Raw genomic sequence first — 15,054 nt, forward strand, 5'->3', positions numbered from 1 at the left:
TCAATATGTGATGAGAGTAAGAACATGTTGCTCTGACACTATCAAAACATTGCTGATTGAACATGGCATCATATCAATCTACAAAGCGCTCACTTGTAATTGTATCTTTACGTTAGGATTGGATAGTCAATACAACAGAGAAAAAAAACACCAGTTTTAATTTTTAGAATAAAACTTCTGGCAATAAAGCATTTGATTAAATTCATCACGATTGAAGCCAGTGCTTCAGAAGCATTCAAATTAGCTTAATAAGAGACATTCTTTATAGAGATGGTTGGTTGCCATTATCATTTATTGTGCCCCTTCATAAATGGAAATGGGGTAAGTCTTTCTAAAATCAAATTATGTGTTTTATTTGGTGTCTTCATTACATCAAGACTTCAGGAACATAAACAAGCAATCAAAATTAGAGAGAGAAAAAACTGCAATCTATTTGTAACGTTTTGTTTTGTTTTTTTACTATTCTAAAAGACTTTTGTTGTTGTTGATTTCCAGGTTTAAAATAGTTTTTTTAAATCCCTTTTATTTATTTATTTTTATTGTTATAATTTTTTTTACCCCACTAAAGACAGTTAAATACAATAGCAATACGTGCCTTTTGCTGTGATTAGGCTACTAAGCAAGTGATTAATAATTTTGTAGAATAGTAAAAAGTTATTTTAGTGCAAGGTTTTCGAGATTAGATTAGATAGATATGATGTAATACGTCCCAGTGAGAAGATGAGAGGAAATAATCACATATTTATTTTCTGAGCTCATCCCTACCTACACGCCACAGGTTTTGGTCTGTCAGGGGTGTTCTTAGTGGGTGTACCGTGGAGATACACATATGGGGCCTCAACCAGGTCACTCATATGGGCACAAGCCTAAGACCAGATTTCAGGAATTCACTGGAGAAAAGGCCTGGTGCCAGATGCTCTGCCATGTCTGGCCTCCGGATTGCTGGAGGACTCAACAGGATCTGCCCGGTTAGGGGACTCTCTGGAGTACTAGGTGTCTAGGACACTGCAAGCAGACTCTGAACAGGGCCTCTCAGTGAGGGCCTCTCACTAACCATTTGAGGTGAGAACACAGGAGGAAACCAGTTCGAAACACAGGCTATAGAACTTAGTGTGTTGGGAGTCGCCCAGCCTGCAGCTCTACAGATGTCTGTTAGGGAGGCACCACAAGAGCCAGCGTCCAGGATGATGTGACACCCCTAGTGGAGTGAGCACACAACACGAGGGGGCAGGGCACACCTTTTGCTTCATAGGCCAAGGTGATGGCATCCATATCCAGTGGGCCATCCTTTGCTTAGAAACAGCTTTCCCCTTCTGGTGTCCACCATGACAGACAAAAAGCTGTTCTGAGGTCCTAAAGCTCTGAGTTTTATCCACGGGGAAGTCATGGCCTAGTGGTTGGAGAGTTTGACTGAGAGTTTGTGGGTTCGAATCTCGGGCCGGCAATACCATGACTTAGGTACCCTTGAGCAAGCCTCCAATAAAGGGCTGCCCATAGGGGCTGTTCTCTGAGAGCCACTAACAAGACCTGCTCCTCATCCTCCCTGACCCTGCACAGTGTCTCTGCGAGCAGGCTCACTGGGTGGAATGTCCCGGCCCCAAATGTGCCATCTGTGGTGAGTGAGCACATTCCTGGGTGATGCATGCTGTCTGACTGACAGAATCCAACTCCATGCCGAGAAAAGAGATCCACTATATTGGGATGAGTTTGCTCTTTTCCCAGTTGACCCAAAAACCCAAAGACCCAAGTGCTTCCTCTACAACTTTGGTGAAGACACGAGGCAACAGGGACAACCCAAAGGGCAGGACCTTGTACTGATATGCTTGACCCTAGAACACGAACCACAAGAATGGCCTGTTCTGCGGGAGGATCGAGACATGCAAGTACGTGTCCTTCAGTTCGATTGCTGCAAACCAATCCTGGGGATGGATGTATTCAAAATTGCGTCTCTGCATCAATATCTTGAGCGGCATTCGTGAAGTGCACAGTTCAAAACTCACAGATCCAAGATTGGTCGTAACCCACCACTTTTCTTGGGCACAATGAAGTAAAACCCTGACCTCATATCGGCCGAAGAGGCCAGTCTGAGATACGGGAGCATTCAAGAACTGTTTCTTATCCTGCTCTCTCATGTCGGCCAGACACAGCCAGAGATGGCGCTCCTTGACCACCAATGTGGACATCGCACATCTCCTTTCTTTGCTCAAAGCGCAATGTCCGTCGCAGGACAAAGTACTGTACGTGTAGAACTGCCCAGTCGTGACCACCTTCGTGCAGGTCTTTCAGTACTTTGGCCTGGTGGACCTGCAGTGACGCCATGGTGTGAAGCTCTGTAAGCACTGCCAGTTAAGCCTGAAGAATACTTGCAGGCTCGTGAGGACAGGCACTGCTCACCCCACAGAGTGGAAGCGACCGAAGGACACAATTGCATGGCCACCAAGTGCTCCACTGAGGTAATGCCCGTGTACCCCCACACGGCTCCACAATCGAGGGTGGTGAGAGCGGAGGAGCAACATGATTTGTTTTGGGCAGTAAAAGGTGCCTTCCACAATCTTGTGAGTGATTGACATCTGGTCTCGAGGGGAGGAACCAAAGAAAACGGGGAGCTCTCTTCACTCTGTAGAACTCCTCCGGCTACCCTACTTGCTGCGGAGTGCTTGAGAGGTGACGACCTCCATCTAAGGAAGCCGCCACCATGATCCTCAAATCATCTCTGACTCCATCAGAAGCAGCTTGGCCCCGGTTACCAAGATGAACACTGGATCGCTGCAGAGGCAGAGGGACGTCGCCACGTTTGACACAGTGGAGTCTCTGATGTAACTCTGAGTCGGTTAAGTCCCCACCAAGAGAACAAGCACCGTCCACAAAAGCCTGCTCATTGGCTTGACGCCCAGACACATGAGACAGTGATCGTGACCGTCCTGAGGTGCCAGATAGCGACCACATCCAGAAACGCATAGGTGATAAGACATCTTTATAAAGATGCAATCACCCGTTTGCTTTTTTAGAGAATTGCTCTGTGCTGAAGCATGCAGGGGACACTCCTGGTGTGGCTGTCTGTCCAGCATTGATATTGTACCCGCCGAATGACCGTGACCACCACTGCTGTGCCGTGATCACAGTAATATAGACAATGTAACACTAATGAGCGGATGGTATTTCAGCCATCTGTTCCATATTAATGAATCCTGACTCTCTAACGCATTCTGCACTCAAAGACCAGAACATGAGTAAACAAGGACCTTCGTTTTACAACATCTTCCAACATAATTCACCATTTGGGCTCCGCAATGTCGGCAACCTCCTATGGGGGGGCGGTGACATTTATTACGCCTTCAAGAGAGTCCAGAGATACCCGCATGAGCCTCAAAGGAGAAACGAAACATAAGAGGCATTCCACAACACACACACAAACACACCCACACACAAATGTTTCCATACCCTCATCATTTTATTACTAAGATGTATTTTGATAGGTTTGTGTGTTGCATAACTGGTTTCCTGTTATGTGAGAATTATAATTTGCTGACTTGTAAATTGGAAATGTTTTTTGGAATGAATGTCTCTAATAGAGTCATGAGTTTGTAACCCTACCCCTGACCAGGTCATAAAACTTTATGTCCCAACTCGGAGCAACAGGAAAGCCCAGCTCACTTTAAGAAAGAGAAAATTACTTTTTCTCAATGTATTGTTAATTTATTGAGTATTGCCTTTTGGTGCATTATATGTTTTCCCATATCCCATTGGAGTATCTGCAATTTCATTGTGTGTTAATTAAACTTTAAATGTTTGTAACTCTGCATATGAATGTTACTTCATGTTTCTATCATTTATATATGCCATTTTTGGTATCTGTTTAATCATCATGCTTTGACTGACTCTCTTATGCATAGGAAATTACAGTAAAATGTATTAATCTGGAATTACAAATTTACTACAATATACTGTAACTGCTGAATTCTGATAGCTATAACTTTGAAACATCGGGCGAGTAGGCTCTCCCCGGAAGACACGAGAGAACACGTCCAGCTCTAAAAGAAAGACACACACACGCTCGTCTTGCGAGTCACAAAGAGACCACATGCAAGTATTATTTTCTATAGAGATTTAAATGCTGATTCATTGTTGTCTTTCAAAAGTTTACTGTCTGTGATTTTGACATACTGTGAGATTATTCTGTGATCTCGCCTATTTCTCTCTCATTCTCTCTTTCACTCATTGTCACTCATATATTCATGATTGCTTCTGTCTAAAATGCTCACACCACAAAGTCAATGAAATATTTGAATTTAGCTACAAAGCTTGTTACTTTTCGGCAATCTAAATTTTAGAAAGACAGTAGAATGGTTTCAAGGCCAGAAACTATTTTTGTGTGATAACTTTATTGAAAGTTGATAAGTTAATCTTATGGCCGTTTGATGGACAAACCCCTGTTTGATTTGCGGTAACTCACAGTAAGAGATTTCACTATAATTGATATGAAGAATGTAATATTGACATATTAATGCGTAAATTACAGTGCCTTGTAACGAGTTATTGATATATACAATTGACCTATTTTTCATCTTCAATAATTTTAATGTAACTGTCATATGATTCCCTATATTCCCTATATACATTCCCTATATATCATTTGAGTTGATTTTAATGTACGAACAAGTACGGCTACAACAATAAAACCTAAATAAAAAATTTTTTCGCTGTAACTAGGCTACAATTACTTTTTGAAGTTGTTCTAAAATAGGAACCAACGCGTGATTCACTATTAGTTCTATAGATTCAGTTTTCTATGTATTCTGTGTAAAAAAACACCTGTGTGGAGTTTTTATATTCTCTCTGTGTTGATTTATTATTATTATTATTATTATTATTATTATTATTGTGAAGTGAAAGGAATAAATAGCAATTATCTTTCTTTGTGTACAATGAAAGACCTCTTAACAAAATTATTCGTAGTTGAGTTTGACTTGTGACTTCATTGTACTCAATTACATAATTAATTACAGCAATTTACACTTAGGCCCAATCCCAATTCTACCCCTTAGTCCTTCCCATTTCCCCTCCCCCTCCGTTTCGCGTGTTCACGTGAAGGGGTAGTTGTGTCTCGATTCTCTTTTGGTTGGAAGGGTAGGGGTAAGGGGAAGGGCCAGATAGCCCTTCAAACAAAGATTTTTCGGGACCACACTTCGAACGAAGGGGTATGAATTTTCTCGGCAACATGGCTGCTATAGCGAACAAAAAGACACATAAACGTAAGCTTTTTAGGCATAAATAAAGATTTTAACGAAAAGTAATCATTTGTTTTATGTTACATTCAATTGTCAGTTCATATTAATGGTCATGTTACTCAAAGAAATGTTTACAAAAAATCGCTAATATTTGCTAACATCTTATCATATCATATATGTCTGATCAGGGCGAAAACTTCCATAGACATTGATGGGGACTAACTCCCCCATTAATTAGAAATCGCTAACCCATTTTCTCAAATATTGCCCATTCGAGAGAGAGAGAGAGAGAGAGAGAGAGAGAGAGAGAGAGAGAGAGAGATGGAAGTTGTGTGTATTCACGTCTGTGCATTTATCTTTTTAGAGTGAGTTTACTTAAAAACAGTGATTGTATCCTCTCGTCGCTGGAAAATATATTGTAGCGATTCAGTATTTAAATTGTATTTAATAAAAGTTGTGGGGCAGCGTTGACAAGTTTATTTTCTCCTGGATATGTGAGCTGCCCAATTTCCGATATGTGTGTGTGTGTCAGTAAGCAGCTCATTAATACAGAAAGATAATTAAAGGCTCTAATGCACACCAGCACAACAGTATATGTGTGTATTGTAAGAGCTAGACCACAAATGATGACGTGTGACGGCATAGTAGTGGTGTCCCAATCCGTAGGGGAAGGGGTATAAAATAGAATTGGGATTAGGCCTTAAACTATAGCCTTATTTTTATTTTATTTTTTTCTTTCAAATTCATAAAGAGACTCCAGCCTGACATAGTTCAAATAGTGCTCAGAAGAGTTTGGAACAGTATAAAAAAAGGTTTTACAATTGAACTTGCTTCATGCTGTTTCTTTTATCCACCCTGGTTGTTAACGTACATAAAAGGTCCTCCTAAATAAAAGCGAGTGATGCAGTTATTCTGTCCTAATGAAGAAAAGAACATGCCAAGCTTTATTTACATTTCTACATTTACATATTTTTACATAACCTATACGACAATAATATTTTTGTTTGAATAACTTACTCTTGAATACCTTGTCTCTCTTTTTTTATGGAATGCAAACACTCAAAACAAACAAACTAAAAATCTCTCTAATCAGTGCCAATGTTGCTGTTCTAACTGATTCTTATCTAAATGATTGTCTGTTTCAACTTTCTTTAAAGAATTGAGGAAAACATATTAAAGATCTCTTGTGAAGTGTATCCACAACCTATCTCATTTAATTTGTTTACCATCACGGGAAGTACACAACAAGAACAGCATAGTAGAGCTGCTGGAGTGCATAATTATGATTATGATTTCTAAGCAATTTAGTCACTATGCAATTTGATGCAGTGCAATAATCGCATATTGTACAATTTAAAGAAACACTGAATGTCCAGCTTTAATATTAAAAATAATGAGATACAGACAGATAATTTCAACCTTGCATATGCAACCTAGTGCAAAGAGACAAATCTCCTGGTTTAGTATCATCACATGTAAGCTAGACACACAATTATAGACTTGCATATTCAAGCACTTGCTTCATATTGGATTGTATTTGACCATAACATAAAGATGTATAAAATCCTTTAATTTATTATTTCCTTCTGTTATGATTACTGATTAGATGCAATTTGATGAGGCTCTTATTTGATTTCTTTCTTTCCTTTGATGAAAAGACATTTTGTGGTCTTCTAACAAGATTATGCTACAGCTACCTTTCATGTAAACATTTCCAGTTAGTGAGAAACATATCCATACCTACTAAATTAAATTAACTCATGAATGTTTGATGTCAAAGGGTTTATTCAGGTTAGCTAAGGCAATTTCAAAGTGCCATCTAATACAAATCACAATTCTACCATTTATTTTAAATCAAATTTACACAGGTTCACCATACTCTACCTTGAAGAGGAAATTCACTAAGAATGAATTGTGCCAGCTAATATCATTGTTTGTTTGGATGCACATCTGTCTGCATGTTTAAGCACCTGATCCACAAATGGAATTATGTAAATCAGGTAATTAGTGTCGAATGCACTTTGTTTGGCGCAATTCCCCAGCTTGCAGGCCAGTTCTGTGATTGAGGCGGTGAGGGATGTGGCAGAATGATACAGTCTGATGTACTTTAATAGAGTTGTTCAGCATCTATGGAAAAGCGGTAACTTTTTATCCCTTGAAAAGCTGGAAGTGAACTGATCTTCAAAAAAATCTCATGGGCATTGGCAATGCTTTGGCACTTCTCTAACATTGGGTCTTTTATAAAATATGTTAATCGTATTAACATTTTATTTTTATTATAATTATAATTTTTATTATAATTATATAAAAAGTTATTGAATGCCAAAAGAAAAACCTCACATATTTGATTTGACTGGATTTGAAATATCATCATCATTAGTTTCCCAAGCAGAAAAAAAAAAAAAAAAAAAGGATGTGTGGATATAAAGTAGGCTATATTTGTGAGCTTTGAATAAACTCAAAATCCACCCCGTAGCCAATCAGCAAACATAAAAAGCTATCATATTATTTTTTCTAAGAAAAGAAAAGGCATCTCATGCCTAAATGCTAAATGCTCATGTCTAAATGCTTGCTATTGTTGGATGGTAAGTTCCATAGCTGTGCTACAGAAAGTAATCAGTCAAGCAATCACTGAACTAAAAAGTTGTTGTTAAGGAAATGATACACCTTCTAGTTTAGAAGTGGGAGTATTGGTGTAAACTAGCAGCTAACACTACTACACTTGCTGCGTACGATGTGACACATTACACTAAAGCACATAGATTCCATTATAATCATTTAGTCGTTCAGTATCTGAGCGCAAGAGCTACAATAAGCGGATGTCACATTCTATTTCTGACGCATTCAATGCCCTTGCGCTACCAAGTTGACAAAGGGGGTTTTATTGTCAAAGTTCGGGAGGAGCACGATCAGATAATCATCCAATTCAGCACAGGTGCATCTCGTTTAGCTAACAATCTTAACTAGCACAACAAGTGTATACATATCCAGCCTTCCTACCTCCTGTCCTACGCCAGTTTTTCAGCATCCCTCCTCCACCCCAACTCCTCACTTATAATCTATTTTTTTCCAAATTAGGGATAGGGGGAGTTGCTTACAAAATTAAATAGGGGGAGTAGCAAAATATGCTTACTGTTCACTTTCAGATTAGATGTAAGGGTGAACTTGTGAAATTGATAAAAAAAAAAAGGGCGCTTTGATGCATCCAGTTTAGAAATGGCGTGAGGATAAGTCAGACCTTTTTCTTTGCAAGTTTCAGCTCATACATCTTTGGTATAAACTTGCCTTAACCAAACACCCACCTTTGCAAAAATAATATCAAAAATATTGCTTACAGCGCTCCCCGATGCTCTCTGAACAGCCTGTTGAGAAACACAAGCCTATTGGCAAAAACCCTATCAAAGCATTATGTTCTTTTTGTGGATTGTGTATTAGGTTTCTGTCAGATGTAACAAGACCCCTGTCTTCCACACAGTTCCACTTTTGACTCTTCTGACCACCAAAGATTTCCCTTAAATCTTTGAAAATCATCAAGGTGTGTTTAATCAAAATTAAGCCAGGCTCAATGTTCTTAAGTTTAGCAGGGGTTTTCGCTCTGCTACTCTTCTATGGATGCCATTTTTCTTTCAGAAGGTGAAGTCATTAACAGTGAACCTTATAGATGAAATAGAGGCTTGCAGTTCCTTCAATGTTGTCTTTTGGTCATTTGTGATTTCTTAAATGCGTCGTCGCTATGCTCTGTGGAATAATTTTGGAATTTCAGCCACTTCTGAGCTTGCTATTGAATTCATTTATTTTTTTAGAGAGATAATGGCTCTCACTTTGGTTCTTTGGAGCTCAAGAGTCTATGAAATAGCTTTGTAACCCTTCCCAGACTGAGTTTCCAGGAACTGGTGTGGTCTTCTGCTGTTGAAGCCCTTCTGCTTTGAGGTTTGATGTCTAGTGCATTCAGAGATGCTCTTCTTGTAACAAGTTGTTGTTTGAGTTACTATTGTCTTTCTATCAGCTTGAACCAAATCTCCTCTGACCTCTGGCATCAACAAGACATTTTCATTCTATCTTTTTTTTTTTTTATACAGTGTGAGAAATATATCCCTGCTCTAACACAGCCTACATCAGGTATCTGTCGCAAACAATGAACAAGCATAAGCCAATTACATTATGGCCCAGAGGTCTTGTCCTTGTGTTCAGGGACAGAACTCTACCTCTGCTTACGTGGGTTAGTTTATCACAGCCGTGTACCGCTCTATTCATCATCCCAGCATTGTCACATAGAGTCAAATAGGACCTTGGTGTTTTGATTTTGTCCTGCTAGTCAATCACTGACTTCATCTAATTTCGAATCACCTTTGGCTGTGTGGGCTTACCTCTTTCACTCTGACAGAAATGTCTCAGTGTGTCTGTCAAGGTCTGTGCAAGAGTGATGAATTCATCTCATAAGTCTCTCATCCTCATAGAAATGTTTGTTAAGGAGGCTTTATTTCCCCAGACTCCAATCCTACACTCCATCACAGGCATAATTGTGCTTTATGAAATGATTACATCAGTCAAGAGCTCAGACTGATGGATTTTCCAACCTCGGGGACCTTGTTTATTTTCATAACGTCAGAGCAATGAAGTTAGGAATCATGTCATTAACTGAAGACTAAAGTGAACAGCAGATTTATCCTTAATTTCCCTAATGGTTGGCTCACTAATTAATCTGGGAAAACAAGTAAACTAAAGGAATTAAAACATTGCTCACTATAAATGCACTTCCCACCTGTAAAAAATAGGTATAACCTAGGCATACAAGATGGTTGTGATGCTACTAGATATTCACAGTGTGAACTACCACATTATCATCCTTTCTACGATCAATATTCTGCTAGTAACAACTACTGAGTGTGTAGACAACACACCACAAAGATGGTCTTTTTTTTTATTGATCGTCTTGTTTTTTTTGCTTATGCAACTAGATACACTTATAACCAAATCATTTGCAAAGTAATAGGCTGTCATTAGCCAGAGTAGATGGCATATTTAATTTGATGTGAATGCAAATTATACTGTGAAGAACCAATAGTTTGTTCAATATGTCATACTATCCAAGTTGATGTGTAATTTTCAGAACGCATGCTTTTTGTCCTTAGGAAATTGTGGAAAGATTGATCTCAATGTTTCAATTTCAGCGGAACAATCAACCCCCAAGTACTGTACACACCAGTATGACATTTTGTATTGACTATACTTCTATCTCTCAAATACTTAATGTCACAAATGTAATATGGAGTCAACATTGTCTTGGCTTTAAACACAGGACAAAGAAGTTACATTTCTTTGAAAAGAAACCTAAAAAAAAGTAACCGTGCTGCCTAACAGTCTAACACGCAGAACTGTGGTGCTTTTATGTGGGTGATGAAAATCTTTATGTCAACACATTACCCTCTTTTACTCCTGTTCATTTCCTGTGCTATAAATAATAATAATAAAAAATAAATAAGAAAAAAAAAAACAACTAATATTAAATTTTTCATTAACATTAAGTCTTCAGGTTCTTAAGTTTCCCACTGTAGAATTTCTTAGGATATGGACAAAGGTTATTTACGCAGCTAGCAAAAAAACAACACTGAAAAGTTTTAATTTGCTTGAACCTGTCTCGCATTCACTAACTAAACGACTGCTTATTCACATGACACAGCCATAGGTGAATTTTCTCAAAATAACACTCACAAAAGTAGCCTTTTGTTTCAGTTGTTTGCATGTGATATTAACTTCATCCAGCACTGTTAGTTCTTGTTATCTCAATACTGCCTGTTTTACTGCCTGAGAAACTGCTTCAGATGATTTAGTGAGAGAGCATTCCAAAACGTGAATCGATTCAAACTATTTAGCAAACCTGTTTGGCCAGTTCACTGAAAAGAAATAATCAACTGGAATGGTGAATTCATTCCCATATGATTGTTAACGCAGATTAATTCAACAGAAATTCATGACACATAATAACTGCTAAAATATTCAGTAAAAAAAAAAAAAAAAAAAAAAAAAAAAAAAAAATATATATATATATATATATATATATATATATATATATATATATATATATAAAGTGAAAGCAGGTCTAGCATTATGTTTGCAGATGCTACTTGGATTAGGGCTGTAATCACATTTGATTGTCATGCACATCTCGTCAGTAAAGCTGGTTCCACGATTAGTAGTAAATATCTATCATCTGTTTCAGATTGAGTGGAATTTACAACACAGAGCCGTATTTCACTGACAATTTGATCGAATCACCTGCAATAATGAACACGATATTGCATAGTTTGTCAGTGATCTACGGATCTTAGACATTCTTAGACACTTTCTTTTTAAAAATTCACAAAACACCACTACATATTCATGGCTAAGGGAAACATGAAGTTTGTCTTGACTTGTGTAGCCGCAAGTCGACGATTTCGTGAGTGTTCAATAAGAGCATTAAAGGCACCATCTAGTGGAGTGGCTGTGTGGTAAAACCATTACTTTTAGCATAAAATCGAGCACGGTGCGAGGCTTTCTGTGTCTGTTATTTTTAGCTCTACAAAACCACTTTTTATGCTGCTTGATATTACAAGCTGGTATTTCTTTTTACATTATTTTTATGCATGTTCATAATAACAGTTTGTAGCGCAAATAGTTCCGTCTTAGAAACAGTCTTCTAATTACATCATTTACACTAATAACCTACTGGCTGTCTCGCACATTGGGGTTGGCTGATTATGTAAAATAATTTCTGATGTTAATGAATTCTGATCGAATGCTGAGCATACCAACCTTACATTAATATGGGGACAAATAGTCTGTGTGTTCATTGTTTTATATCTATATATTTTTTTATAATATGAAACTGTTCTTCAGGAAGTACTAGAGAACACTATGTTCTTTAACCAGAAATCAATTAATTTTCTTTCTACAACCATCACTGGTTGTGGGGTGATGGAGATTTACCATCATTTAACTTCATCACACCCCCGATGTCATAACAGTTGCAAATCTCTGTGGGAGTTGCCTCCCTGATGATGTGAGTAGCAATTTTTGAGTAAATTGAGACAAAGCTGCGGGAGCACTGTTGATAGGAGTCGCTGCAAGTGTCTGAGAGGAGGTGTAGAAGGCCATGGGTGGTGACTCCCACAGTCTTATGATGACAAGTTGCCCAATGAGGTTAAATGTCCTGGAATTTGCACCATTCTAGAGCTGATGGAGCCACTTGGATAAATTGCACAACATCTGAAATAAATGGAAATCAAATTCTCTAAGACCTGCATCTACGAGGTGTCCTATATGACTGAGAATCTTTAGACAGCAACTGTTCAATCTTCAAAACACTGGGAAATGAAAATATTATATATCATGAGAATGAATGCTCATCACAGATTGAGTTGTACATCGATTAGATACAGTATAGTAACAGATAAAATTAAGCCAAAATGACATTAAACACATCTTGAAACAACTATGAAAACGCCTGAATCTAGAATCTGATTTACAGAATACGTCAAAATAAGCAAAGAAACATTTCTTAAATAAATCGTTCACTCAAAAATCAAAATCTACTGAAAATGTTACTCACTGTCAGTCCACCTAAGATGTAGAAGAGTTTGCTTCTTCATCAGAAGAGATTTGGAGAAATTTGCTAATCGATGGGTCTTCAGTAAATGGGTGACGTCAGAATGAGAGTTCAAACAGCTGATAAAAAAAAAAAAAAAAAAAAAATCACAAGTAATCCACACCACTCCAGTCAATCAACTAATGTTTTGTAAAGTGACATGCAGCTTTATAAGAAACAAATCAATCAAGACAAAAACACTGTTAAAATACAACTTCTGTATCATTCTCTCAGGCTTTCTAGCGAAAAAGTAATATTGTCTGAATCAGGAGAGTAGTATAAAAAAAAATAGAGTTCTAAAAAAGTGTTGGTGAACTTTGGTGTGAGAGGAGACTTATTTATTTTTATTTTTTTACTGGAGGAAGCATTCTTATGGACTGTAGACGATGGTTAAAAAGGTAAAATGTCATAATAATAGATTTGTATTTTATTTAGGGCCGGGACTTTTACGCGTTAATTGAGATTAATTATTTACACAAAAATAACGCGTTAATTAAGATTAATTAATTACAGAAAAAAAAATTCCCGCATTTTTAATAACTTATTTTTGCACTGCGGAACGTTTCTCACTGGATGAGTTTCGGCGGACCGATTATACTGGAGCACCAACTAGCGTTCGCATATCCCGCAACAAATCGAGCCTCAAGTATCACATCAGCGCAAAACATATAGCAGCGAGCGTGGACTTTACACTTTATGTTGAACTATGTATTATTTTGTTGGTGCAACAGTCTATGTTGAACTCTTTATTGTTTTGGCCAAGGTTGTTGAGAGTTGGACTTAGTATGTTATGGCCTCTGAAGCAACAGAGAGATGTTTTCTAATAGTCAGGGTTTCCAATGTTCTGAATGTACTTGACAGGATTGTGTTTTACTTAAAAAACAGTTAACAGAAGGTTCCAGCACCAATAAGCTACCTGAATTTCTGAAATATACTATTTCTAAATTGTTTCTAAATATGCTATTGCTACACTTAATGGCAAAAATTGCACTGGTCTGCTAGACTTGGTTGAACAAAAATAAACAATATTTTGTTGCTTAAGCTTATGTATTCAGTTATTCAATGGTATACTATCAATCCATGTGAAAAAAAAAATACTTCTCACTGTTCTCAGGTCAAATATTTATATGCGATTACAATGCGATTAATTTAGATTAATTAATTACAAAGCCTCTAATTAATTAGATTCATTTTTTTAATCGAGTCCCGGTCCTAATTTTATTTAATTTTTTTTTTTTTACATATACAGCTTTTTGCTTTCCTAAAATATTAATTGACGGACTGGGGTTGTGTGGATTACTTGTGGATTAATGTGATGTTTTTTTATCAGCTGGGACTCTCTGTTTTATCTGTTGGGACTCTCATTCTGATGACACCCATTCACTGCAGATGATCCACAGGATAGCAAGAGGTATAATGTTCTCCAAATAAGTTCCCATGAAGAAACAAACTTTTTACATCTTGGATAACCTTTAGCAAACTGAACTATTATTAGCAAACCAATTCAATTTTGTATGCATTGCATTATTAAATGATAAACAGTAAAATTGTTAAGAAACTCTGAAATCTACAATCACCAGGATGTTATGTGTAGAGTTTGACAGGCCTTATTAATTTGTCCAATGAAAGAAAGTGTCAGTTTCATCTTTGCATGGCCAGCTGCTTATGGCTAGAGGGGCCATTAGAATGATTAGATAATGAGATTGCCTGGTAGATCAATAAATTATGATTAGCACAGAGCGACGGGTGCTCTAAACCATAAATCAGTCAACTTCATATGGTATTTATGCCCAACAGGTTGTGCCAGATGCCCGAAAAGACAACTAAACTGTTTAGTGTGATGCTGAAGCAAGGAAGCTCTTAATGAATGTTTCATTGCAGATTATTGATCCTTTTGGTTAGGCCTGAGGGTAAAAAACAATGCATCAGAATTCAGGTCTTTATATCGTGATGTTAAGTAGGCTATTTAGGCCGGTGGAATATGATTAAAGTGAATAAATTAAAATGAATTATATGATATGGGGCTTTGGCAAGATAATAAACAATCTCATTCTGGTCTTTTTTTTGTACTATATTTTCTTCACTTTCGATAAGTAAGTTTGGAACAGGGTCTGGCTCTGCTCATTAACACAATAAAGCATACTGATTTCTAAGTCCTCTAAATTATTAACATGAACATCTTAACTCAAAAACTTTTTT

This window comes from Carassius auratus, chromosome 20 (genome assembly GCF_003368295.1).
Source record: "Carassius auratus strain Wakin chromosome 20, ASM336829v1, whole genome shotgun sequence".
In the NCBI taxonomy this organism is placed as follows: Eukaryota; Metazoa; Chordata; class Actinopteri; order Cypriniformes; family Cyprinidae; genus Carassius; species Carassius auratus.